The sequence below is a fragment of the Fringilla coelebs genome, assembly GCF_963513975.1.
Source record: "Fringilla coelebs genome assembly, chromosome: 1".
In the NCBI taxonomy this organism is placed as follows: Eukaryota; Metazoa; Chordata; class Aves; order Passeriformes; family Fringillidae; genus Fringilla; species Fringilla coelebs.
This window is the reverse complement of record NC_140028.1, coordinates 35,028,439-35,054,442: the sequence shown is the minus strand read 5'-3', so window position 1 is coordinate 35,054,442 and position 26,004 is coordinate 35,028,439. Positions and strand designations below refer to the sequence as shown.

At 36.5% G+C, this 26,004-nt stretch overlaps 1 protein-coding gene across 1 annotated transcript in view; it reads left to right on the top strand.

Moving 5' to 3' along the window:
- LOC311155134 (uncharacterized protein C8orf34 homolog) overlaps window positions 1-26,004 on the top strand; it is a gene marked incomplete at its 5' end in the record, with an annotated part of 140,312 nt that overhangs the window by 57,393 nt on the left and 56,915 nt on the right. The gene's annotated exons all lie outside the window — the stretch shown is intronic.

Sequence of the window (26,004 nt, the reverse complement as noted above, 5' to 3'; positions counted from 1 at the left end):
ACTTCACTGTCTTTCATCTGGTTCTACTTTTTCTTAGCTGCATCACAGTTTTAACTTCAGTAGATTTTTTTTTTTTTTACTTACTAGCTACATAAAGCTTATGTAAGGTGAATTTGTAACCTCTTCAGAGGATTTGGTTGTAATTTTCCACTAGACTGTATTGTATCTTAAATCTTAAATTGCACTCTAGAGGACTTCATGCTCGTTGCTCCCTCCCTTTCCCAGAATTACTAATTTTATTTAATTAATAATGGTTCTAGTTGTACTTAATAATTTCTTTTTTGCTGTTTTTCAGATTTTCAGTGTATGATGCTTAAAAAGCAGTCATGGATTTCATTATTTGTTAACAGTTTCTGTTCAATGGAGCTTTATGTGGGATCAAAGCATGGGAAATTCACAATCTCAGAATAACTGAGGTTTCTTGAATTTCTGAATTCTGGCATGATTTTTCTTTTTCAGGTTGGACCTTAATCTAAAAATCAGGAAAACACATGCTGCTCATTTTACTTTCTATATTTCTGTTGCATCCTTACTGTAGTCTTCAAAGAAACACAGTATAGCTGAGGTTGGAGGGGACTGCTGGAGGTATCTAGCACAACCTTTTGCTCAAAAAATCAGCTATAGCAGGTTCTTATGAGTGAACTTTGATTTTCTCCAAAGATGGAGATTCTACAACATCTCTGGGCAGCCTGTTCCAGTGCTTGGCCATGCATATGGTAAAAAAATATATATGTATATTCTGTTTAATTAATTGTGAATTAATACATAATTTCCTTTTATTTTTCAGTAGTTTTAAATTTGATACATGCATCCGTTTTACAAGAAAGAAGAGAATGACCTGGATCACTCATTATTTATCACATACAGGATAGATTTTTTGTTAATTTCTGTGCAGATAGTGAGCAAAATGTATCCAACAGATGTACAGTTTTTTTCTTTCAGACACTTGAATCCCTGAAGGTATAAGAAGGCAGTATAGAGGAATTTTCTAGTGTCTTGACACTTGGGTAGAAAATGACCTGTGTACAAGCTAGTGTTTCGGGGTTTTCTTTTTAATAACTACTTGATTGTAAGAATTCGTTCTAGTTTTGTGCCATGTAAAACCTGGAATATTTTTCTGTCCTGTAGTTTATCAAAACTGACTAAGTTTATACAAAACCAACTTAAAACTGAGAAAGTTCATGAACAGGACCTCCAGTTTGAATAGGGTGTTATATAAATGAATGTAAGATTCTGAGGCAAAATCCTGACATATTTGAGGAGTAGCCATGCTTGTAGTGATTATAATATTGACATGTAATAGTAACAACCACTGAGAGTTCAATACACACTGAGCTCTCAGTGGTATTTAAAGTGCTGTGCTTCTGAAAAACTGGCTTTTATTCTAATTCTCATTTTGCAATTTGCTCAAAATTTGAGAATATGACTGTGTTATATGGGAAGGATGTTTTAGTTTTCCTTTGAAGGCAACATAAAGAAATTCACTTCCTATCAGCAAATATAGATATTTTTCATTGCGGTGTTTTCCAGGTCAGTAACTGATACTGTGATTGGTTTTTTGTTTTTGTTTTTATTTTTTGGGGGTTTTTATTATGTATCACATTAATCCATTAACTGCTTTGATGCTTTTTACACAACTTAAATGCAGTATAACTAATTTCAAATTATGGATTTCTGCCATCACTGAGTTGCAGGGCATTGTTGCATATAGCTCATTGATTTGTTCTCTTCAGAGTTCAGTATTCTTTGTTTATTCAGCTGCTTCTTAAAAAATTACAAAACTTCATGCTCCTAAGTCAGGATTCTGGGAAAACCGTTCTAATATTTATAGCAGATAATTTAAAGCGTACACTACATTTAAAATGCAGAACACAAACATCCATCTTTAGGTGTGTGCAAGAGAATCTTTTTCAGATTTTGGTTGATTTATTTAGATATTAAAAGCATGAAGCTGACTTTTTGCATATTTTTTTTTAAAAAACTCCATCACCTAGGTGGGTCAATTATGGTTTAATCTCAATTTCTTTTATATTCCTAATAAAAGAAACAATTACATTGTTATCCATTTAAAAAGAAATGTATGTGCAAAGAAGAAAAAGAATGTTACAGGGCTATATTCTGATTTCAGTTATCACTTTTTATATGTAAGATAAGATGCATAGGAGGGCTGTTCCCAAGCTGGTAACTTTCTAAGTGTGTTCAATTAAGCAGGTGGCTGAAATACGTTAGTGAGCCATAACATCATATTGGAACGGATCTCCTTGACTTCAGAAAGCTGAGAGCTGGAACTGTCAATTCACATGTGTTTGTAAATGTTGTTGGGTCTGGGATGTCTGGGACAAAATTATATCAAGGGACTCATTTTTTACACATCATAATGCCAAGTATTATGTTTTGTAAATCTAACCAGGAGCTGATGTAGTTCTTTGAGAAATTCTGCAGCCCTTTTTGGAGTTCTATGACTTTTGAGCTTAAGCTGTCTCTCACGTTTGGGTGAAGTCTGCTGAGACTTGGAAATTATGTTATTCTCTCAGTATCTCACTGATGTGCATTGGAGAGGACTGAACTGTTATTTTCCCTGAAATTGCTGTGAGTATTGATTATAAAGTCACCAAAGCATGACTTGTTTGGTTTTGAAAAATCAATTGACTAAGTGTATTGCTGTGCATAAACATACACATTGTAAAAATATAAGGATTTCTGTAGCACACTTGTATACCATAATGAATACTTAAATATACATTCTTAAAGTTTTTACAAGTTAAGGAAGATGAGAAAGACATTCTGTGTTGTTTTACACAACCATGGCATAGAGAACAAGTCCTGTGAGGAGCAGCTCAGGGAACAAGGGTCGTTTAGCCTGGAGAAAAGGAGGCTCAGAGAAACCTTATCTCACTCTCCAGCTTTCTGAAATGAGGCCAGGTGGAGTTTTCTGTCTTCTCCCATGCAACAAGTGATAGGACAAGGCCACAGGTCATGCCAGGGGAGATTTAGGTTAAATATTGGGAAAAGTTTTTTCATGGAAGGGTTTGTCAAGCATTTTAACAGGCTGCCCAAGGAAATGGCTGAGTCATTAACCCTGGAGGGATTTAAAAGATGTGTAGATGTGGCACTTAAGGACATGGGTTAGTGCTGGACTTGGCAGTGCTAAATCAATGGTTGAACTTCATTATCTTAATGGTCTTTTCCAGCCTAAATGATTCTATGATTCTGTGATATTTAGTCATAATACTCAAGTAGCAATTTCTTGGATTTGCCCAACCTCTCTGTGTGCTCACAGTACTAAAAGTGTTGTTACCATGTGTTAACAGATGCTGTGCAGTAGTTAACTCTGTAGCATCTCTACAAAGGGTACCCAGAAGTTCACTCACACAACAGTGGTTGAAGTTGAAGCGAAATTCCTGCAATTGATGCATATGCCAGTCTATATGATTCTGAAGAGCCTCTCTGATTTCAGTCTTACATCTGAGCTGAACTTAAGTGTTTGGAGCATCAGGACTTTTAGACTCTTCCTTGGAGCTGGTTTCACAAAATTTATGCCTTTTTTTCCATAATGTATAAATGTGAAGTGAAAGTTTAGTGATTGTTTGCCTCATGTTTATTATGTGTAATTCCTTCCATACAGTAATAAACCACAAACTTTAAAAATAGAACTGCACTTCAATTAGTAATAAACTTTCCAATTATTGCTTTGGGAGATACCTGATGTCTTCTTTTTGCTTTAATAACTCTTCTTCTAATCTGTAGAATTTCTTTTTTCTCTTCCAGAGCTTTCAACTATTAATTATTTAACTATTTTAACACCCTTGAAAGGTTGTCTGGTGAGATATTTACATTTTATAACAAGAGGAGATAAATAGAATATAGTGGAGATTGCATTTGCCTGAAGGATGAAACTGTAGCTCAGTGTCTGGTAGTTTACCCCTTAAATATCTATACTGCTTTTTTAATGAGCCTCTGAGTCATTAATGAAAGGGTGTGCAATCTGCAGTGTTTCCAGTGCATTTCCTCTTATTTAACAGACACTCCTGTTTTCCTTGGTTCCTAAAGGTCTTTGACAACATGCAGGAAACTGACTCTAGGCATGATAAATTATACTAATATTAGCAGCAGGTTGTTGCTTTTTGTTGACTTTCCCAGATGAGCAAAACCTTCTCCATTATGTGACTAGAATACAGAATTTTCAGAAAGGAGACCACAAAGCCCTGGCAAAGATGACGTGAGTTGTACTACATCTTCAGAACAGTTTTCTGGCCTGTAGCCTGTTTTGTTGTGATTTAAGCAGGATGATTGTGTGAGAGAAAGACATATGAATTGCTCCTAATGTTCCCTTTCACTGAGTCTTGTGTTTTTGGAAGCTGCTGGGAAATCGGAAAAGCTCCCAGTGGGCATGTGCTGTGTAGGGCAGGAACAGAGAATGACACTTCTGGGAGACAGGAGGCCTCCTCTGCATGCAGAGACTGGCTACGCTATACACTGCGAAGTTTTCAGTGGCAGATACAGTGCACTGGTGTTTGTGTAACTGATGTGCTCCAGAACAGCACTCAGGCTCCATCAGGTGTGGATTTAAATATCTTTTTTTGAGGTAAAAGTTCGGCAAATAGCATATTCAGTTTTTCTAGTTTTTCTGCAAATACATAAAGTCAATGAACAAGAGAAATGTGCAGGTCTGTTTAATGTCATTCATGGAGTTCATTGATTTCACTTCATCTTGTAGCCTTTTGCTAAGAGACAGAAACATCTGTGAGAATATCTTAGTTCATCTGAGAATAAGCAAAGCTTTAACTTGTTTTCAAAGCAGAGGGATTTGGTGTTTAAAGTCCTAATAGAATCCTGCTCTTGCATTTTACTATGCTTAATACTAGAGGTATTTGATGTTTAAATAGAATTTTTAGGCTGACAATAAATTTCAGTAAGCTAAGTTCTATTGTTTGGTTAAGACTGTGTTTGTAATGTTAGAATAAATTATTAAATGAATTAGTCACATATTGCAACACTTGTTACAACTGCTGGTTAGATAAGCATAAAATGGATTGAAAGTGAGGTTGATTCTGCTTCATATTGCTATAGGGAAAGTAGAGAGAGAAAACCAATTATAGCTAGAGAGACTAGCTTCTCTTGAGTTGAAACAAGTTACATGAGCTAAGAAAAAAGCTTCAAAAGAATGATTAATTATCAAGGGATAGATGTGTACTGAATATGGTGATATGCAGAAGCTTAAAATGTCATTCATTTATAGTTTGTGAAAGAAAACAAAGTTTATTTTAAACGTGTACCTAAACAAGAGTGGAGTAAGTGTATGTCTAGTACTAAACATGTCCTGCGCACCACATCTGCCCAGCTCAAGCCACTTCCCTGGGCATCACCTGGCATTACTTGGATCCTTGTCCTGTCACTTGCTACATGGGAGAAGAGCCTGACCCCCATCTGGCTACAATGTCCTTTCAGGGAGTTGAAGAGATGAGGTCACCCCTGAACCTCCTTTTCTCCAGGCTAAAGACCCTCATCTCCCTCAGCTGCTCCTCATTAGATTTGTGCCCCAGACACTTCACCAGCTGCCCTTCTCTGGATATGTTGAGCAGTTCAATGTCTTTCTTTTAGTGAGGCGTCCTAAAATGAACACAGGGTTTGAGGTTGGCCTCCTCAGTGCTGAGTACAGAGGGACAATCACTGCCCTGGTTGTGCTATTCTTGATCCAAGCCAGGATGCCATTGGCCTTCTTGGGCACATGACTGTTTCATGTTCAGTCATCTATCAACCAGCACTCCCAGGCCCTTTTTCACTGGGCAACTTTCCAGCCACACTGCTCCACCTTGTAGCGCTGAGTGGGGTTGTTGTAACCCAAGGGCACACCCACCCCTTTGCCTTGTTGAGCCCCACAAGTACCATTCGTCTTGGCCCGTCAATTCAGCCTGTCCAGATCCATCTGCAGAGCCTTCCTTTGGCAGATCAACACTCCTGCCCAATTTGGTGTCATCTGCAAACTGACTCAGGGCGCCCTTGATTGCTTCATCCAGATTATTGCTAAAGTTATTAAACAGGGCTGGCCCCAGTACTGAGCCCTGGGGAACCCCACTGGTGACCAGGCATGAGCTGGATGTAACTCTATTCCCCACCTTTCCAGACAGTTTTTCATTCAAGTGCACTGCAATAAACAAGTGCACTTACTCAAATTGTGAGCAGCCAGTTTCTTCAGGAGAATACTGGGGTAAAAGGTGTCAATTACTGAAGTCCAGGGGGATACCATCCACAGCATTTCTGTTGTTCAATAAGTAGGTCACCTTGTTGTAGAAAGATATCATGTTGGTCAAGCAGGCACTGCCTTTCATAAATCCATACTTGGTGAGCCTGATCCCCATGGACATGAGGTTTCGAGATGAGCTGCTCCATGACCTTCTCTGGCGCTGAGGTCAGGCTAACAGATCTGTAGTTCACCAGATCCTTCTGGCTGCTCTTGTAAACGGGTGTCACATTTGCTAACCTCTCACATTTGCATGTCAATGAAGTATCTTTATGTACTTGGCCTGATCTTGTATCATCCCTAGAAATGGGATATTCCTAGAATGTTGGATAAATTGATGTCCAAAGTACTTTGTACTTTGTTTAGACATACTGGGGAAATCATTCTGTGACAATATATTTAAGGAAATCCAGCAATGGATGTAATTACTTTTGTACCTGGATCTCTTTTAGTCAGGGTGCTGAGTCTCCAGTATTAGTAATTGGCACTTGCATCCTCATATACTCTTCATATATTCTCTAGCTTACACTGCAGCTCAGAATGAGAATGTTGGAGTTCACATGCTGGTTGGGGAGATCTGGCCCATTTGATTGACTAGTCTGTGTGCTAAACTTGCTGCCAGCTCCTGAGCAATCACATTCTCTTTTTGAAGCACGTGGGGAAAAAAAGTAGGAAAAAAGTCAGTTACAACAGTCAAACTTGTAATTTAGTAAGCAATTACAGGATTTCTTCACTTGGAGATTCAGAAGAGACCAGGGGAACCCTGTGAGCTCTGGTGAGGGTTCTTTCCCATTCAGTTGAAGGCATTTGAAATCGCTGTTTCTGTGCTAGGAGGACAGGATTGATCTAGAGCTCTCCAGACAATTCAGGGAGGTGATAGCAGAGTGAGAGTTACTATGATTACTGGATTTTGGGTATCACAACCTCATAGAGCTAGTTTTTGAACTGCTTTATAGAATTCCTTTGCTTTGGGGCTCTTTTCAGCTACTGAGGAGAGATTGTTCATCCAAGTAATACATAGGGAGAGAGATTCAAAGAGACATTTATGAATATAATTCATATTGTGAGGCAAGGGTGGGAAGGCAAGAAATTATATCCAAACACAGAAGAGCTTAGAGGTATTTTTCTTGTTAATATGTGGCTTGTTAATTTGTGTCATGTTTTTCTGAATTGCTAAAATATCAACTTCTATGAATAAATTGTCCTTTATTTTATATACAGATAATTTGCTCACAATAAGATAATTACTGCCAGCAAGAACATTCAGTGAAGTATAAATTTAGCAGGGTTTTGATGGTTGGCCATAGAGATATATATATAAATCACACATATAAGTTCTAGAAACCCAAATAAAATATATTTTTTGCAAGAGTATTTCTTAGGTTTTGCATGCTGAATCATAGTGCTATTTATAATAATGGACAGAATTTGGCGTATATGACAATACAAAGTAAAAATTGAAACAAAATGAACCAAGACAAAACTATGTACAAAATATTTTAAACGTGCTTTTCTGTTCCTCTTCAAAAAAATTTATTGAGAGGAAGGTGTTGGGAATCCATGTAGAAAAACTGATTCCATGGCCATGTGCTGCAGAACACCACAGCAATTTTTCAAAATTTTGTGTTAGGTTTTTCTGATGCATTAATTACTTGGTAAAGCCTTTCCAATTGTTGAACTGTAATTTAATGCCATTTGCAGAAAACGGGTTTATTTACATTTCCTGAATATAGTTGTTTCTGGTACAGTTAGGGGAAAGTGTATGGAATTTCTGAAGAAGGCTATTTATTGAATCTGATGCACCCAAAACTAAGACAGTTCTGTTGAAATACTATGGCTATCTTGTCTGCTTATGTAAGTGTTACAATTCAAAACTTGGTAGGTACTGTTTCCCAGTATTTTATGGTGTATTTTCTTTTGTTTTTCTGTTTTATTTGGTTTTGGTAGTTGAGTTTGGCCCTCCAGATTTGTTTGAGACATAGGTTATTTGTGGTTTATTCCTAACTAGTATATTAAAGTGTATTTTAATTACTGCTTTTCTGCAGATGTTAATTTACATTAGTGGCTTATGTTAAGATTTAGATTTGAAACTATTTAGTGTATTTCCAGAACTGATAATGTATGCCATGCACCAGACAGCATTAATAATCAAAATATATAATTTTTGCTGCTTCCTAATATTAGAAGCCTAATTTGACATGATTCAGTGGAATTGTGTTGGCACTTGTCAAGACATGAGCTTATGTGCTTCTTATGTGGAGCACAGTGACTAAGGAAAATTTTGGGAGAAGTTAAAAAATTATGTATTAAACTGAGGGCTCACGATGCTTTCCTCTGCCATTAAAGAAAAGGAGAAGGAGAGGAGAAAGTCTATTAATGTTACATCTCAATGTAGATAGGTATCGCTTATATGAGAACTTCAGCTACCATGTATGAATAGATTCTGGAAGGGAACAAAAGAATATTTTGAGAAATTATATCCTCCAGTTGTTACAGAAATTGAGAATCGCAGAACTGTGTCCTAGTCTCAAAGGAAGAGTCAGCATTTAGGTGATAAACCCTGAAAAGGCTCAATCTGCTTGAATCTTTTACTTAAAAGTGAAAGCTAAATTATGAAAGCTAGATGTGTCGTGGCTGTACTCAAAATAGTGCAAGGCCCAAGCAGCTCAGAACACTCCACTCAGTGCAAGTAGAAAGAGTCACTTCTTCATACTTTGGTTTAACTGTTTTCTACATTTTTCTGTGTCTCAGAAAGGTCAGATAAATTTGTTTCGCTTTCAGGTGGAGTATGTAATGGAGCTGATCCCAAGTCTGGTAGTGCTAGAATGAGGCTGTGGGTAGGTTTTTATGCATGCCATCATAGTAATGAGAAATCAGATATCTAATGCATTGCTGTCATCTCTCTCTCCTTCTCTCAAAAAAATGTCTTTTGATGTGGAATGTAGCATTTGATTGGTATGTACTCGGTACATTTTAGGGTCTTCATGCAAAGTAGTTTTAAGTAGTTTGCCTTGAAACAGTAAGTATTTCTCCTGTTGTTTGAAATTAGGTTAAGTTCTTTCTATAATTACTGTTTAGGTGATACTCTTAGCATACCTCTTTGCCCCTAAATCACTCATGAGTTCGCTCTTGTATTAATTATTCTTCTTCTGCCAATAGTATGGGAAAGTCACACAAAGCTAAATTAAAATTTATTCCCTGAGCACTGATTCCTTGTCTCCTTTCATTAAATGAATATACCAAATATTTTTGGCTTTTCTTGTGTCAGGAAAGCTATTGTTTCTTGCTCATTCCAACAGACTGTGTATTTGGATTTGGGGATTTCTTACCTCATGTAACCCAAATGCTTCCAGTTAAAGGTAAGGTAATGTAAAAATTGTGTGCTACTCCATTTTCTTTTTGGTGGGGCTTTCTATTGTTACAAGGCAATGCTTTGTGATGTTAAAATTAACTTGCATCTTCAGGGTAGTTGTTTGCCATGTGGTGGGATAACACAGCAGCTGTTGTTACCTCTTCTAAGACATATAGACTGCAAACCATATGATAAAGTAATACAGTTACCATCAAAACCTGTAGCAAAAATCAGTGCCCAGTAAATATTAGTGGGTTATCAGGGAGAAGAAAACAAACTTAAACAGTATCTATGCAGCCAGTTACTAAAAGCCTTTTAATTTTGGCTTGTAAGGTTAGCATGTGCTGAGACTTGACATCCAGTTTAGCAACTGGTGTAATTCAGAATTGTCACTATGGTTTATTGATGCAGAATTAATAGAAGTACTATTCAAAAGGTATTGATAAACTCTGACAAGTTTCTGAATCACAGAAGATAAGTAGGGAGTTCTGACTGTGAGATTGTTACTTTGGAAGTCAGACTGAAATGTCTGTGTTACATTGGACACTACCAATGTTAGTAACTGCAGAAGACTGATCACTTAGTTGTTAATGTGTAGTTAAATATTTGGGTTTAGAGTCACAGATTAACCATGTGGATTTGTAAGTATGAGAAAGAGACTGAGAATTAGGTGTATGATTTTATTGAGAAGAAGTAATTGGATTGTAAGGTAAAACAGATTGATGGTAAGACTTCAATTTTTTTAGCATGAAACATAACAAAATGAAATTAGAGTTGACAAGTACTGTAACAGGGTGGGGGAATAATATTGTAGCTTTAGTAACACATTCTTCTCTACAAGTGAGATATTTCAAAATAACTAGTATTACCAGCAGAAACAGCAATGAACTAGTACATCTGATAGCTCATGTATGTGTGGTCTAATATCTCATGTATGTGTGATACTGTCTATTATGAGTAAAATAATGAAATAAGAGGAAGTGATTTAGAGAAGAAGTGATGGTACAGTTAGGAGGACGAATAGAAAAATAGAGCCTTATCTTCCTTTTTCTTTTTAAAAATGGCAAAATAATAAACAAATGTGGGTCAGATGGGAAGCTCAGGTTTCCTGATGCTTCAACTACTGCAGCGGATCTATGTACTTTGATGTGATGGGATATAACAGTTTTGAGATAAGAAGATAGTAAAGAAGTAGAGGTGCTGCCTTTTCCCTGCCTTTCACATTCACTTACAGCTTGTGCTTTCTTACAATCCTTTAAGAAAAAACTAAGAAAAAAAATTAAATGCATGGAGTAGTATACAGGATATAGGTTGTGATAGCAAAGAGATTAAGTTATGCTGCAGCAATTCTAGCAGCTAGAAGCAGGAGACATCCCTTTTAAGATTGTCCAGTATTTATGAAGGGTTGAAGCTGAGGGAACTCAGCCTCCCAGAGCTGAAGTGGAGGTTCCTGAGAGGAGCCACACCCTTTTTCTGAAGTGCCCAGCAGGACGGTGGGTGATGCTAGGCGGAAAATGATACAGGCAAAATTCTGATTAAATATAAAGGGGAAAAAAAACAGTGTATGGATATTTAACTGCTGAAACTGGTTTCTTAGGGAGGTTATGGAGTCACTGGCCTTGGATGTTTTCAAGATTCAGTTGTGTAAAACCCTAAGCTTCTTGGATGATGCTCCTTTGAGCAGGACACAGTGAGCCCTAGACATCCTGAGGTCCCTCTGAGCCTGAATGATTCAGTGAATTGCCAGTGTAGAGAGGGCCATGACATGTAATTTTGCTGTACTCTGCTTGTAATATACTCAAAATGAGATCATTAGAAACTCAGTGTTGATCGGTATCTGAGTAAACTACTGTGCAAATAAATATTTTACCAAACAAAACATACAGGCTGAGACAAAGGGATTAGATCTGGACTTGAGAAAGTAAGATAGGTAATGAAATAGGATGCTTTCTGTGTGATTAGAAGACATGCAGAGGGGTTTAAAATATTAGATGGTTTAGATAACCTGCATAAAAATCATATCTGTCGTGCAAACATGCATGAATGATTGCTGTATTTCCTTGTTCCTCTCACATCTATATTACTTAATATAAAAATGCACTTTCAAATATGGTAACAAGCATTAGAGGTACAAGCTGCACTTCTAGCTAGCCAGTAGCTGATTACCAGTTCGGTCATCTAGGATGGACATTAATTTACTGATGAGAATTGTATGAGACCTCTAGTATGACTGAAATTCTGTCAAACCTCATGGTTATCTCCAGAACCATGGGGGTAAAAAAAGAAGCTGCAGGCTGATTCAAAATCAAAATTTTGATTTTGCTTAGGAAGAAAACCGGGTAAGAGGGTTGGAAGGGTATCATCCAGTTAAACACTCAGAAGTTAAGATATTTTTGTGACGCGTTTTAGAAACTGATAGACCAAAGTAGTTAATAGTAAAATTATACAGATAGAAAGCTGAATATAAAATGACCTAGACAAGTAATTACAGCCCATTACAGTCGTTTACCTTTCCTGAGCCTTTGAAGTGGACTGAAATGCCTCTCAGAAATTACCTAAATAAATGGTAGTGAATGGCTTCCAATTTTTGCTTTCTCTTCAGAACAAGTAATTTAAAAGAAATAGTTGCAGGCTTTAAAGGTTGATAAGTTGCTTAGTAGCTGTGAGGGTAGTAACAGGAATTTAAAATGAGGAGGTAAAATGCTATGAGTAAAAGTTAGTAGAAGTAATACATTTTGCCCAATTAGCTCTGAAAAAACACCTAAGTGATAGTTTTTTGGTGGAATAGGAAGATGCCAAGATAGATGGAAAAATGGAGCACAAAGCTGGAGGCATCCCAGACTGTGATAGAGACCTCTATTTAGGTAGAAGAAAGAAACAGTTCCTACAGGATAGATGAAAGTTTAGGCTTAACCAATGGGCTCCAGATAGAGCAATCCTAATGGAAAATGAAAAAAAAATATAATCAGTTTAAAGTCAATAGAGACTGTACAAATTTATTTAGGTACAACTGGAGACTTTATCTGGTGGAATACGAGGTGATAAAATATGGATATATTTGGTGCAAGGAAGCATCACAGAGGTACACATGAAGGCAGATAGAATTTCTACAGAACATTAGCAGCACCCTAATGACTTCAAAATCCTTGACAGAGACTATGATAGTTCATTTAACCATGACACAGGTGAGGGGGCAGTGTTACTTAAAATGCAATGAATATAACAATTAAGAAATTTAGAATTTATGATGACCCACACATGATGATCCTGGTTATTGAACAGGTGAGAGATGAGGTCTTAGTGGTATCTTACAGAGAGATGCAGAGTCACACTGCTCACTGCTGCAGTCTGCAGAGAAGCTACAGCATTCACATATTGGGAAGTGAGAGGAAGCTACAGAGCTGGGTAAGAGTAGTGCTAGGAAAAGCATGTGGGAGCCTGAGGCATAAATATTTAGTCCCTTTCCACTGCTGCACATACTTTGGAGCCTCTACCTCAGTTTATGTTGTCTTCAAAATTCATTATTGTTGTTCTAATATTTCTAGGGCTTATATTCATTTACATTCTTTTTAAAAATGGAAACAGACTGCAAATATTGTTTTCTTCAAATTTGATGAGACTGATAGCATTTAAGAAAATAAATAATCCAAAGGCAAAAGAAACTTCTGATGGATAAGCAATATTTTCATTTTAAGTCAATGATGTACAAGTAGAGAACAATAAAGGAATCTTCTATTTCAGTATTGTCCAAATCTTGAGATTTTTGCTTGTTTTTTACTGATTTCTTACTAAAACAGGTCCCCATTAATTTCATACAGTTCCATGAATTCAGTGGAACCTTATTTAAAAGTTTTTGCTTGGATGCAAAGTTACCTCATATCCCGAGTATCACTCTTGCACAAGTATTTGGACATAGACAAAATGAGTTGCTCAAAAAGTCATGGTTTTTGCTGAGAATGACTGGGATAGGCTTCATCTTCTGCGGTACTCTTCAGCTCCAGCTCAGTCTAGTGCTTCTGCCACTTGTGACAGCCTGGAAAGTTTCTCTCCATTTCCAGAAAGGAAATGTTTCCAGTAATACACTGGAAATAGTAGGTTCAATGATCTGGCATGTGCCTCAATGAAAACCCTGAGATATCACCTCAGACACTTTCTGCCTACAGAGATGAACACAATTCAGAAGTGGACTGAGAGGCTCCTGAGTTAAGTGATTTTGGCACACTGGTTCCAAACACTGCTCTGCATTTGGGACTCTGTTTCTCATTGGTGCTGCAATGATGTCTTTATTCTGCACCAAAGATTTATACTCTGAAGACTTCTTAACTGGGATACTGTGATTGCTGTTTACCCTAAAATTGCAATTGTATAATGGGAATTATGTTCAGGTGGGACATCTGCCTGATAACTTTATAGGAATCTGCAATGTTAAACAGTGTGCAGAACTGTGAGTGGCACTTGGAACATACTTAGACTTCTCCCTGCCAGCAGCCTCACTAAAACAAAGACACTTCCTTAGTGCATCTTTACTCATGTACATGGGTTGTGTGCACTGTTATGTCCATTTGCACTAGGATTTGACCATTCAGGTTCCGACTGTCATTCTTGTGTTCTACAACAGCTTTCAGTTTATTGTAAAATAACAAACCATCAGAATAAATGTAATTTACTAGTTCTAATTACTTTGTGAAATAAGCCACTAAAATAAAGAGCATAGAGGTTATATTCCTCCTAAACCTGTTTCCATGTGTATTCTAGCAAAAATACGGATACAAAAGTGAACGTTTTGGGTGAACAGGAGAGTCCTTCAGCAGGTTACAGGCCGAGTTCCGCAGCCTATGGACGATTAGAAAGTATGAACGCGTTGTAAGCAATTCAATGTCGCGGTCGCTGAGCTGCGGTTTTGGAATGACGCCGGTGTTGTCAGAGGGCAGCTGTGCCCACCAGGGGGCGCTGGCGCTTTTCCTTAGGGGTTGATTAATCTAAAGCTAGATGAGATTTAATCTGTTTAAAAGGCGAACAAAGTGTTTCATGTTGCAGGAGCGAAATACCGTATGGGCAAGAAAACGGGGCGAAAAAAAGGCACAGTGTAAACCTTTAGTGTTATTTTTCCATTCAAAAGTTATCAAAATAAAATAGGTGCTTTATTTTACTAAGAGTTGTATAGTTGCATGGAAATTCACACAGAAGACTGCATGTGACTGCAAGAACTAATAAGCAATTTTTAATTAGTGTTCTGTGGTCCACAGGAACTTTTTTTGGTCTTTTGTTGTTTTGGGTTGTTTGTTTTTGTTTTTGCAATGAACATAGATTTTGAAACAACCATTATAGAAATATACATCAAATAACAGTAACATACATTAGAAATGAGAATCAGATTTAGTTTTCACTCCTTGAATTAAAAAGTAAAATTTACGTAGGAGAAAGTAAACATCTTATTCTTCTGTATAATCAATATCTGCTGAAAGGTGCAGTAAAAAGTAAGGCGTTATGGACCTCCATTTGGCCTATGTTATAGTGGCTATTTTAAACTTCACAAATTTGTCCTTTTTTACAAAATGGGGGGGGTGGGGTTTGCCCAATTTTCCAGTCTAGGTCAGTGATGCTGTAAGCCTGTTGCATTATTCATCTAATTGTACAAATTTTGAATATCTGGTTTGTGTCATCTTGATTAATGTAGAAGCAAGTGAACTCAGAGAGCAACACTTGTCAAAATATGACAGAATCATATCAACAGTTGTTGCTCATAAAGACTGCCACCACTGTTCTCTTGTATATGTAATTTTTCCCAATTTTTGTAAATCTGCTGTCAAGGCGGTTATTTAGGTATGGGGGGAATAAAATCTGTAGGAAGGAGGAGAACTGCTGATGTTCAGTTAAGGTTGCTGAGTTATATTTTTGCAAGAATGAACTTTGTTGCTGTGATGAATTTGAAATTAATTTCATTTTATTACATTTGTAATTAACTTAGCATGTAGTTAATTCTAGACTTATGAATGGTGACATTTAAATCGTGCTGGAAAATGATTTATAGATCAAGAGCGTGACATAGTATATGATATAACATGTTTAATCGAACACATGTACAAAACTACAGTTACTTGTGTCAGGCTAAGAGAACTAATTAGTGTGGAACAGAAGATACGTGAAACCCATCATCAAAATGCTCAATTTTCATTCACCCTCCTGCCACAAAATTAATAGAATCATGACTTGTTTTGTTGCAGTGATTATTGTATCCTTTTCCTCAGTGTGACATTGATATTAATTCTGTGAAATGTTTATCACAAATAAGGTTTAAAAATACCTTGTGTGTACAGACCAGAAAAATAAACTCATGGAAAGAAAATGTAAATGTATAGAACCTAAAAAATGGGCTTAGTATCTCCAGCTTCAGTTGTTTAAAATTTTAACCAATTTGATACTTTCTCTTTAAGGTGAGTTTTGCTGTTCACATAACTTCTTCTCAGTGGTGTGTTTAAAAGACGTTGCATTGGAATAATAGGGACAATTTGATTGTTTTAAATTTTGATCAAAAGTACACACAGTTTTTGCAATTAATTTATGAATTGTATGTTGATCATTATAGAAAATAAGAAGTTAGTGCTACAGCTGCTGTCAAACCCCTCCTACTGAAGTTAAAACAGAATTTGTTTTGTTCTAAGAGGTTGTAGGTCAGAGGGGTTTAAAGGGCTTCCTTCTCTCCAGCAAAGAAAATTTTTCATTGTGTATGTGTTGTTTTCTCTTTTCAGACTGTAATTCATACTTTTAGTTTGTAGCACAACTTTTACTTTTTTAGAATCATGTGGGAAAATTGAATTTTAAATGGTTCTAATACTGACACTATTTTTCTGCCAAGTTGTTTAATGTGTGACTATTTTAGCAACTTGAATTTTTTATTATTTGATTTGTTTATACAAAAGCCTATCTCAAATAGTTGACTGAGTTAAGTCTGTTGAAAGAAGGGAGAACTTGTGGTTTAAATAAAAAAAAACCCTAATGCTTTTCTTTATCTTATATGAAAAAAAATAGTCTGTTTTGCAAATTATTTTGTAAAAGGAAACAGAGCATTGGGATAGAATCACTACTTTTTCAGGGGTTCTTGCTATAAAATATGAATAGAAGTCCTTGCTCTATGAAAATGAAAGGCTCAAAAGTCTGTAGGGTAAAAGACAGTGCTGACAGATTCTTCTTTTTGTGTGTGTGCATGTGTGAGCGATTGCTTCCACATAGAAGACTAGGGGGAAAAAAAAAGCTAATGCTATTCAAAAGATGCTTTTAAATAATATCTATTTCTAGAGCACAGGCATTTCTCATACTCCCTTCAGAGAGATCACATCTCATAAGCTATGATGATCCTTATAAACAGATGTAAGCTTGCGTAGGTACTGCTACTGAAAACCATCACTAGCTCAACTTAAACTTTACTCTAGAGAGTATTTACCTGAATCTCTGCTGCAGTTCAACTGTAATTCCTTGGAGATAAGAGTGCAGAATGTAGAATAGTGTGGATTATTTTGTTGGGGCATGTCATATATTAACTGAAGTGAGTTACAATGAGCAGTAAAAGAGTGCAAGATAAAGGAGTGGCATAATTGTAACTTAGCTGGCGAAAAATAAGTGAATTTATATGGATTTACTTAATGACAAAACTACAACCCCAGAAGACTTTGAAGGAGCAGTTGCTTTATAAGCTCTGTCTTCAGTAAGTGGGTTATCAAACATAGGATAAATTTTTTTTTAAAGTATGAATAGATGTAAAATGGCAGGACATTTAATCATAACGTGAAAAATACTAGACTTAGGCTTCTATTGCATATGTCATTTGAAGTCCTTGTTATAATACATGCTTAGAATGTAATTTTTTAATATATAACTACATTTGTTCTTGTTCTCTGTGCCTGTTTGCAACCAAGTCCATCCTCCACTTTTCTCTCCATTTGTACTGCATGCCATCAGTTGTGATGCTTGGTGAAACAATGCTGGCGAGTGTCCAGCAGAACAAACAATGAATAGCTGTTCAAAACTAGAGCTTTTAAAAAGAGTGTACAGTGTAGAGGTGGGACATTCACCAGGTACAATACCTCTGTCAGTATCCCTGTATGGTAGGCAGAGTGAGCTGCTGGCTCTAAAAGCTTTCACTAACTTTGGATAAATTTGTAGTTTTAAGGCTCTCAAAAGGATGCCACATTGATTATATTTTCCACAGAAGTCTCAATAAGATGTCTGATAGTAATGAAGTTCTCATGACTTGCCACAAAATTTTGCTTCAGTGTCTAAAGTTTGAGAACTCCTTGGTAAAATAGATAATTATCTTAACATGAGCAGACATACTTTTGAGTTTCTTACACTTAGAAATGATAAAACCATTTAACTCAGTAATATTTTCTTTGAGATCTTTTCAGAGATACAAGAAATAAGGAAAAAATAAGATGCAATTGCATATATTCATCATTATTATAAGAAAATGAAAAACAGTTATACTATTGTTCAGGAGTTGAAGGTTTACTTCTCACAAGCATCTTTATCTAAAGTAACATTTTCAGGATCATGGGTGAAATAAATCTGCAGAATCAGATTAAGTAATATGAAGAATCATGTTCTTTATTTTTCAGAAAATAAATATCAATTTTTCCACCTGAAGTTTAGTATATATTTATGTGAATGACCTCAAGTAATCTACAGCAAAAGTCTGTGATGCACATGTATATGTATGTATATATAATCATAGAATCATAAAATGGTTCGGGTTGGAAGGAGCCTTGAAGACTATTTCGTTCCAACCCTCATGCTGAAGCCAGGGACAACTTTCACCAGACCAGGTTTCTCAGAGCTCCATCCAGCTTGGCCTTGAACACTTCCAGGGATGGGGCAGCCACAGCTTCTCTGGTCAGCCTGTTCCAGTGCCTCACCATCCTCACATTAAAGAATTTCTTCCTAATACCTAATCTAAGTCTACTCTCTTTCATTTTAAATCTATTCTCCCTTGTCCTGCCACTGCATGTTCTTGTAAATAGTCCCTCTCCATCTTTCTTGTAGGCTCCCTTCATGTACTTAGAACAATGCAATTAGGTTGCCACCCAAAGCCTTCTCTTTTCCTGACTGAACAATCGCAATTTTCTTAGCCTAATATTTGGGGTTTTTTTCTGTGACTACAGGATTTTGCTTTTTTGTTACAAATATAGGGTATTATTAATTCTTTGGCATGAAAGTGAATATTGTTGTAATTTTACAAATTTGAAGTCAAGAATTACAGTGTAAGAATGAATGTTGCAGCATTCTCATAATTTGTTGCCAATAAAAGGGTAGGGCATTTCCTGTGAGAAGCACTTACATCTTTCTTCTGTGTTTCCTGTACCCTGGGGATCAGTGAAGCTGGCAGAATATTTTTTAATTGCAATTTAGGTTTGAAATTTTGACATTTATGAATCACATGCCTATTTAGACATGCCTCAGAGAAAAACTGCATATTAAGGTGGGATGAATAGCAGACATTGTTTTTATTATTTTCTTAAATGTTTTGTTCCAAGTAAGGAATTTGTAAATCTCTTTGTGTGAAGATGCCTGATTCCGCTGCTGCAGGCTGCTGAAAATGGCATTCTTGACAATTTCCCAGCTACTCTTAGTGGTGGAAAAACAAGAACATCATTTTCACAGAGGATCCGCTGGGACCTGCAAGATCTGTGCCTCAGGGGCAGCCCCTCTGTGGGTTGTGCAATTACAGGCCTGGGCCACCTCGCTCAGAATGGCTCAGAATTTACAAGCGTGGTGTATGTCCCAGTCTGCAGTTAAGGGACACGGTTACGATGCCATGTTGGCTTCAGTGTGCAGTGTGTAAATCTGATCTCTGGTTAGAGCTCTAGCTTCTTTAAACTGCAGGCTCCCCGCTCCTTGGAAATTCCCAACACTTGAGCTCTGAGAGCAGATGCTGACTGTAGGCTTTCTCAGGCTGGGGTGATAGCAACAAGTAGGTTCCAGCAAGAACATCTGTGAAGAATTCCTACCAAAATCATTGCTGCTGGGTAAAAAAAGCCATAAATCTGTACCTTACGGAGTAGAAATATAGCCAACCTGGTAATTTTTTTGAATTAAATATGCTTAAACATGATGATGTAGTACTTTTAAATATAGCTGAAACATGGACATCTGACCGTCAGTCTTCCACTGTTAGTGTGAAGGCAGTTGTTGCTGAAATATATTTGATGTTCATCTACAACTAGCGTGAATCATATTTGAAATACAGAGCAGGTAGCACCAAAGTCATCTTTGTCAGCTCAGAATTGTTTTTCTTGAAAGAAGGAATGAGCAGCTGGAGTATTGTTGGTGATCATCAAAGTAGGTTTGTTTTCAGTGGTCCAGAACACTTGTGCAATTCTGAAAAAGCTTGTGGTCTTTTTACCTCTGGAAAGGCATTGCTTAACTAACAGTATGGCAGATACTTCTGTCTGTGGTTTTACATGTTTAACAGGATGGGCTCTGAGCTATTGTCCTTTTGCATGCTTGGTTAATAAAATGAGCTGAAATTTAGAGAATAAATAGTGCTTGTACCCCCTAGGCATTGTATAATTTCTTAAAGGCAGTCTGCCCAATACCGAATGAATGGCTCTTGGCTGTGAAATAGATAATGTTTTCTTGGTGTAGTCAGGTTGCATGCAAAGGAAAGCTGCCAGCATTTACAAAACCATTTAATATAAGGAATGGGTCTGACACAATTGTGAAGGCAAGGCATAATCACATTTTTTTACTATTACTTTTGCCACAGCATAAAATTTCTGAGAGTTTAGAAGTTACACTTTGACACTCATGGCGTAATGTTGCATTTATGCAGCATTTCAAGTAACTTCTCTATGAAGATCAATTACAGTCATGATTAACAGAATTCAAGAATATGCTATCATGTTCAGTGTTTCATTGTGAAGAGTTCAAATCTATTTTGTTGGCTTATTAAGCTCCCTGGATTAAAAAAATTGTCAGTGTAAATCAGAACCCTTTTTTTGCACCCTGCAATTCAAAGAATAGTCAAGAAAGTGTTTTCTTTAGTGTTACTCGCATCCCTTTGGTCATAGGTAAAATAACAGTTTTGTGTCAGCTGGTATGCAATGTCCCATTGTCGTTTATTCACACTGAATATCTTTGAACGAATAACTTTATTTGAAAAATTGTGGAGCCCAGTACTTGTTTATTAACCAGCATCTTGTGTAATAAAACCAGAAAATACCATTTTTAAAATAAGTGTTTATTTTGTATTAAAACGAAACCAATTGAATTTATTTAAAAAGTTGTTTCAGAGTGTGACCAACTTTAAAAAATTGTATTCAAGTTTTTGTATGAATTTACGTTTGCAGTCTGATGGATTTTTAGTTAGCTGCTTACTGGGTTCAGTTCTGAGAAAAATGACATTCGAGAAGTTTCCATATAAATATTTCAGAACTTCTCATAAGAAATACATTGTTAGGATGTGAGCTATAACATTGCTTCTAAGGCCAATATTGGTCTCAAACACTAAATATTTACTTACTGCTTCTCTTTCTCAATATTTAGTAAACCAGCCATTTGAGTATGAGGGATTTTTCTCTGCTTTTGAAAGATGTATGTTCATAGTAATGTCAGGTTAATTTTACTCCTTAGAAAGATTCAAAAAGGGAATGTTCCTAGTAACTAGGCTTGAGTACAAGTATATTTTTATTTTTGACTGTGTGGAATTATGATTCATGAAGGTGTTGGCAAAATACTGGCTAGTAGGTACTAGTAGGGATGACTTACTTGGTCTTTTGTAAAAAAACTTTTGCCAAAACCTCAAACAAGGTTTACTCTTTACCTCCCAAGCATACTAGGGAGGTAAAGTAGTCATAAGGTGAAAAATAAAGTGCTGTCATTGATTAATAACTGCCCATGTGGCAAAAAGTATTAATTAATAAATACATTAAGCATTATAATATTTGTTATTTCAGCAATTCAGTAGCATCCTCTGCTAGAATGTTATTGTTTAATGGGTAGTAGGTGATAAGAGAGGTGAAATTTATAACATTACTCTAAAATATCCAAGATGGTCAGGGCCAAAAACAAGTGAAGAATTTTCTAAAAATTAACAATGTTATGCTAGATATCTTTTGTGGTTGAGAAATGTCCGTGAACAGATTAGAAAGAATTATTTGTCCTACTGCTACATTCTTCAGGCAACTAAATTAAAATGAATGGTTGTGATGATATGTTTGCAGGCCCAAAACAGCTGTGAACATAAGAAGAGCCAGATACCTTTGACCCATGCTGTAAGGTCAAAATAATAACTTTGTCTGCACTGGATATCCTGCTTTCAAGTGTCTTTCAGTTGTTCCTGTTTGTGCCCAGTGAGCTATCCCCGTCCCAGTTTGGTATAGAGCCTTTCTGTCCTAGGCACCCTCATCTCAGAGCAGATTCAGCAGAAGGGAAGGACATTGGGAAATGACTGAAGACAGGCAGAAATTGAAGGGGTTTATGGATAGCAGTTTAGAGAAGGAATGAAAAAGGGCATGCAAAGGCATTAGTGAGTATAAATTGTTTCTTGTCTAGCTGCTGACAAACTTGCCCCAGGAGATTGTTGGCTGGGGTTGTTGCCACCCTCAGCCATCTGCCTTGCCCTGAGCCTTTAATAGTTATGGAAGCCCTCAAGGCAGAGACATCTGATCTGCTTGTAAATCAGCTTGTAAATCACTGTCGTTTTCAGCCCAGTGCATTGAGAAAAGCTGTTTCTGCCTAGGAGAGTAGCACTGTCTGGCAGAGGAGGGAAAGATGGTTTCTCCTGGTGACAACTTCAGGCCGGGTGAGTCTGCAGGAGACTTCATGTATTCGAAATTTCAGGACTGAAGCTTATTACTAACTCCTGAAAGCTGATAAAAAAAGGAAATGTTTGTTTTACCTGGGGTTTATTTTGGTGGGGAAATTGTTCACAGTAACACAAGTGATTTCAGCGTGATGTAACCCGGTAGTGATATCCCCTGTGCATCGTTTTTCACCTGATAAGTTTTCAGCCCCTGTTCTCCGGTGAGGCTGTTTTTGTGTGGACTTAGATGATTTTGTAAGATATGCTAGAACTCTGTCTTTGAGTTCTAGCCCTTTTAAATCTACTGTCAAATTTCAACTGAAGCTGACAGTTTTCTCATCCAGGAAATTTCATCCAATTCCCTGGAAATTGGTGTCTGGTTAGAAGACAGTCTCATTAGTACCATCCTAAAGGTTCAATACAAGGTAAAAAGTTAGCACTGCAGATTGATACTATTGTGGCTCTGAAACAAAGCATCTGATGATTTGCTGAAGCATTTTGGGACAAACTGTTTGAGTTTATGAAGGAGAGGAAAAGAAGGTGGGCAGGATTACTAGGGAGAGGATACTCTTAAGAAATATGGAGGGAAGCAGCTGATATTAGCATGAAGGAATTATTGAGATGTATCACAAATCCCTGAGAATTCAGGATTCATTATGTTTGTGGCTTACAGAGTAACTAACTCTACCTTCATTGTGTATTTTAATTTCCCTGCCATGCTGAATTTTAATTTTATTATATGTTGCAAGGTTTGTGCTTTTGCCATTCAACATGATACCAAGTGCAAGCCTGAATTTAAAATTTAGAAGATAAATGTAATTTTAAATGCTGCAAACAGCAAATAATATGCAAAGCAGTGAATAACATGGCACAGTGCAAACTTATTTGTTAATTTACCTGTTCTTACATGAAAACAGAATATTAAACTTGTACTAAAAAGCTGTGGCTTGGCCTGACATTCTTTTTATAGAGTATTGCACGTGAAGAACTTCTGAGAATGTTCTATTTTATAAAATTAAGTGGGAGTGGAATACTGGTTGTAATTGCTAAAATGAAAAAAGAGGACAGGAAGAATAAACATGTAGAAGAAAGAGAGTGAAGTAGGAGGTAATTTATAGCTAAGTACAAAAGGAATGAATGTGGGTTTTCAGAAGGGGAACTCCTCTGATACTTTCAGAAATCAAAATGCAATTTGAAAAGCCTTGATAAAAATTAGGAGAGTGAGTTTGAAAACAAAGAAGTAAAAACCGAAGAAGTAAATATTAACTGCGCTTCAATGCAGGTCTTCAGCCCGCCTAAAATTGCAAGCGTTCCATTTGTCTGCTTGGATTGCTGTCCTAAGAAATTACTTCCATCATGTAAAATTAGGAGTGCTGCAGTAAAAGTCGTAGCTCCCCTGCAAAAAACCGGATAGTTTCAAAAGCTCCAAGTCAGATACCACTACCACTGCCATCTTCTGTAAGTGTGAGCCCTTTTGAGCAGGCCAAGAGTCTCATTAACCTTTGCTGTGGTTCCCAGGGTCACTGTGGTACACAATACCTTGGGTTTGCAAGTTCACTGTAGTAACTGCACTGCATCTGCTAGCATTAAAAGTAGTGCTGCTCCCAGTGCTCCCAGTTCTTGCATTTTCTTTGATGACCCAGCATTCATGAAGACATCATTCTTTGTATGTGAATATACTGGCGGTAGGTGTTAGTGTGTCTAAGACATTTTGACTATTAATGTGTATCAATTATGAAGGAAGGCAAAATGTAGTGGAGACAAAAAGTATTCAAGACATGAGAAATTCACAAACAGAACAATTATTGAAGAGATAAATTGCGGTAATCATCACTTTATGTCATCACAAAATAGGAATGCTTGAAAGTAAATAAAAAATTACCTAAAGAAGCATTTGAGCTGAAGGTTGTTGTCAGTTATCATAAATAGCTTCCAGATCCTGTGCATAATTAGTGATGACTGGAAGGGTGAGGGAGAGACAAGTACAATAAGAATACACTAAATAATAAGTCTATTAAAAAAAAGCATGGCCATGGGCAAAGATGAGGCAAGAAAGAGGAAATATGCTAGATTTAAATATAAGGATCCCAGTTATTTTTGATATTAAATACTTGAAGTCAATGGAATTGTAAAAAGTGAAACTAGACACTGAAAGTTGTTGTACATAATTCCTTATTTAGGGTCCTTTCCTTATTTTACTTTTTTTTTCCCTGCACTTGGGAGTATTGGTTTAATCTAAATATCAGTTTTTGAAGCAAATTTTTCTTCTAACCTTTTGCTTTGGAGTTGTGAAAGTTTTGAAAATTTCTGTGTTTCTCTGAATTTTACTAGTGCAGTGATCTCAAGATACATATAATATTTGTGCGTAAACTAAATGCAAAGCAAGAGCTGTTAAAGTAAAATTTAAAAATTAAATTAAAATCCTAGATTAAAACTAAATCCTAAAATTAAATTCTAATATATACCAAATAGTTCCTCAAATTATAGGCTATAGGATTTCAGTTTTTTATTCCAAGGAAAATAAAAATAATATTTTGACATGACTTATTATTGCTCTTTTGTATATGATGTGTCCAGGTGATATCTTCTATTTTAACTTAAATAACAAGACATTACCCTGTTTGAATTTAACTGTTTCTATATCACAGACAGTGAGTTAAAAACAAATACTAAGCTGTATTTTAAATTCAGATTTTCTGATTGCCTGTTTAAGAGTTCCATGTCTGAGCAAAAACCATCAGAGAAGATACTGCTGAGTCTGAGCTGAGCTCAAAATGAATGCGGCAAGAAAAAGATAACCTTCAGAGAGATGAGCTGCTTAGCTCTGCTTCCTTTTGGGCCATACAAGCTTGGCTGCTGGCATAAGGATGGACAAATTAGTCAGCTGGCATGTGGGACAAGCAGGTCTGACTCTTCCTGTGTCAGCACAGACTTGGCTTAGCTTAAAGTGATTGTGAAACTGCTCCTGGAGTCACCAAGGTCTTTGAACAATAAGCAGCACAGGGAGCACACTTAGAAGAGTTAAGTGCTGGCTCCACTGCAGTAAAATATGAATTTATAATGCATAAAAAGATGCATATAAAGCCAAGGTTTTGCTGTGAGGGAGTGTGATCATGGCCAGAAAGATGGTTAGTCACCTTTGGAAGAATATGTAAAAGTGAAGATGGAAATGGTTAGCAAAATGTTGAGATATGAGCATCTGAAAAAGAAATTAAAATTTACTAGGTTTTGTGTGTATGTATGTGATGTTAAATGCATAATGTTGGTACATTCCTGGACTAAACAGTAGAGGTTACAGTGTGCCTTTGTGGCAGAAGGAGTTTTGAACACAAAGGTTTCATTTCTTGGCTTACTGCTTTCTAGGTTATATTGATGTAGCCCAAATTTCTTTTCTGTAAAGAAATGGTATATCTTTGAAGTATCCAATAACGAAGGAATAAAATAGAAATGAAAAGAATTATAGTCGTTCCATTGTTTTTTATTCTCTTCAGAGAAACTTTGCAGTCCTGGGAATAATGAAATATAAATAAATATGCAAATAATAGGATTTGTCAGTATTGATTTTTAACCAGATGCAAAGAGAGACGAATCCAATTGTGTCTTCAAAAAATTTCT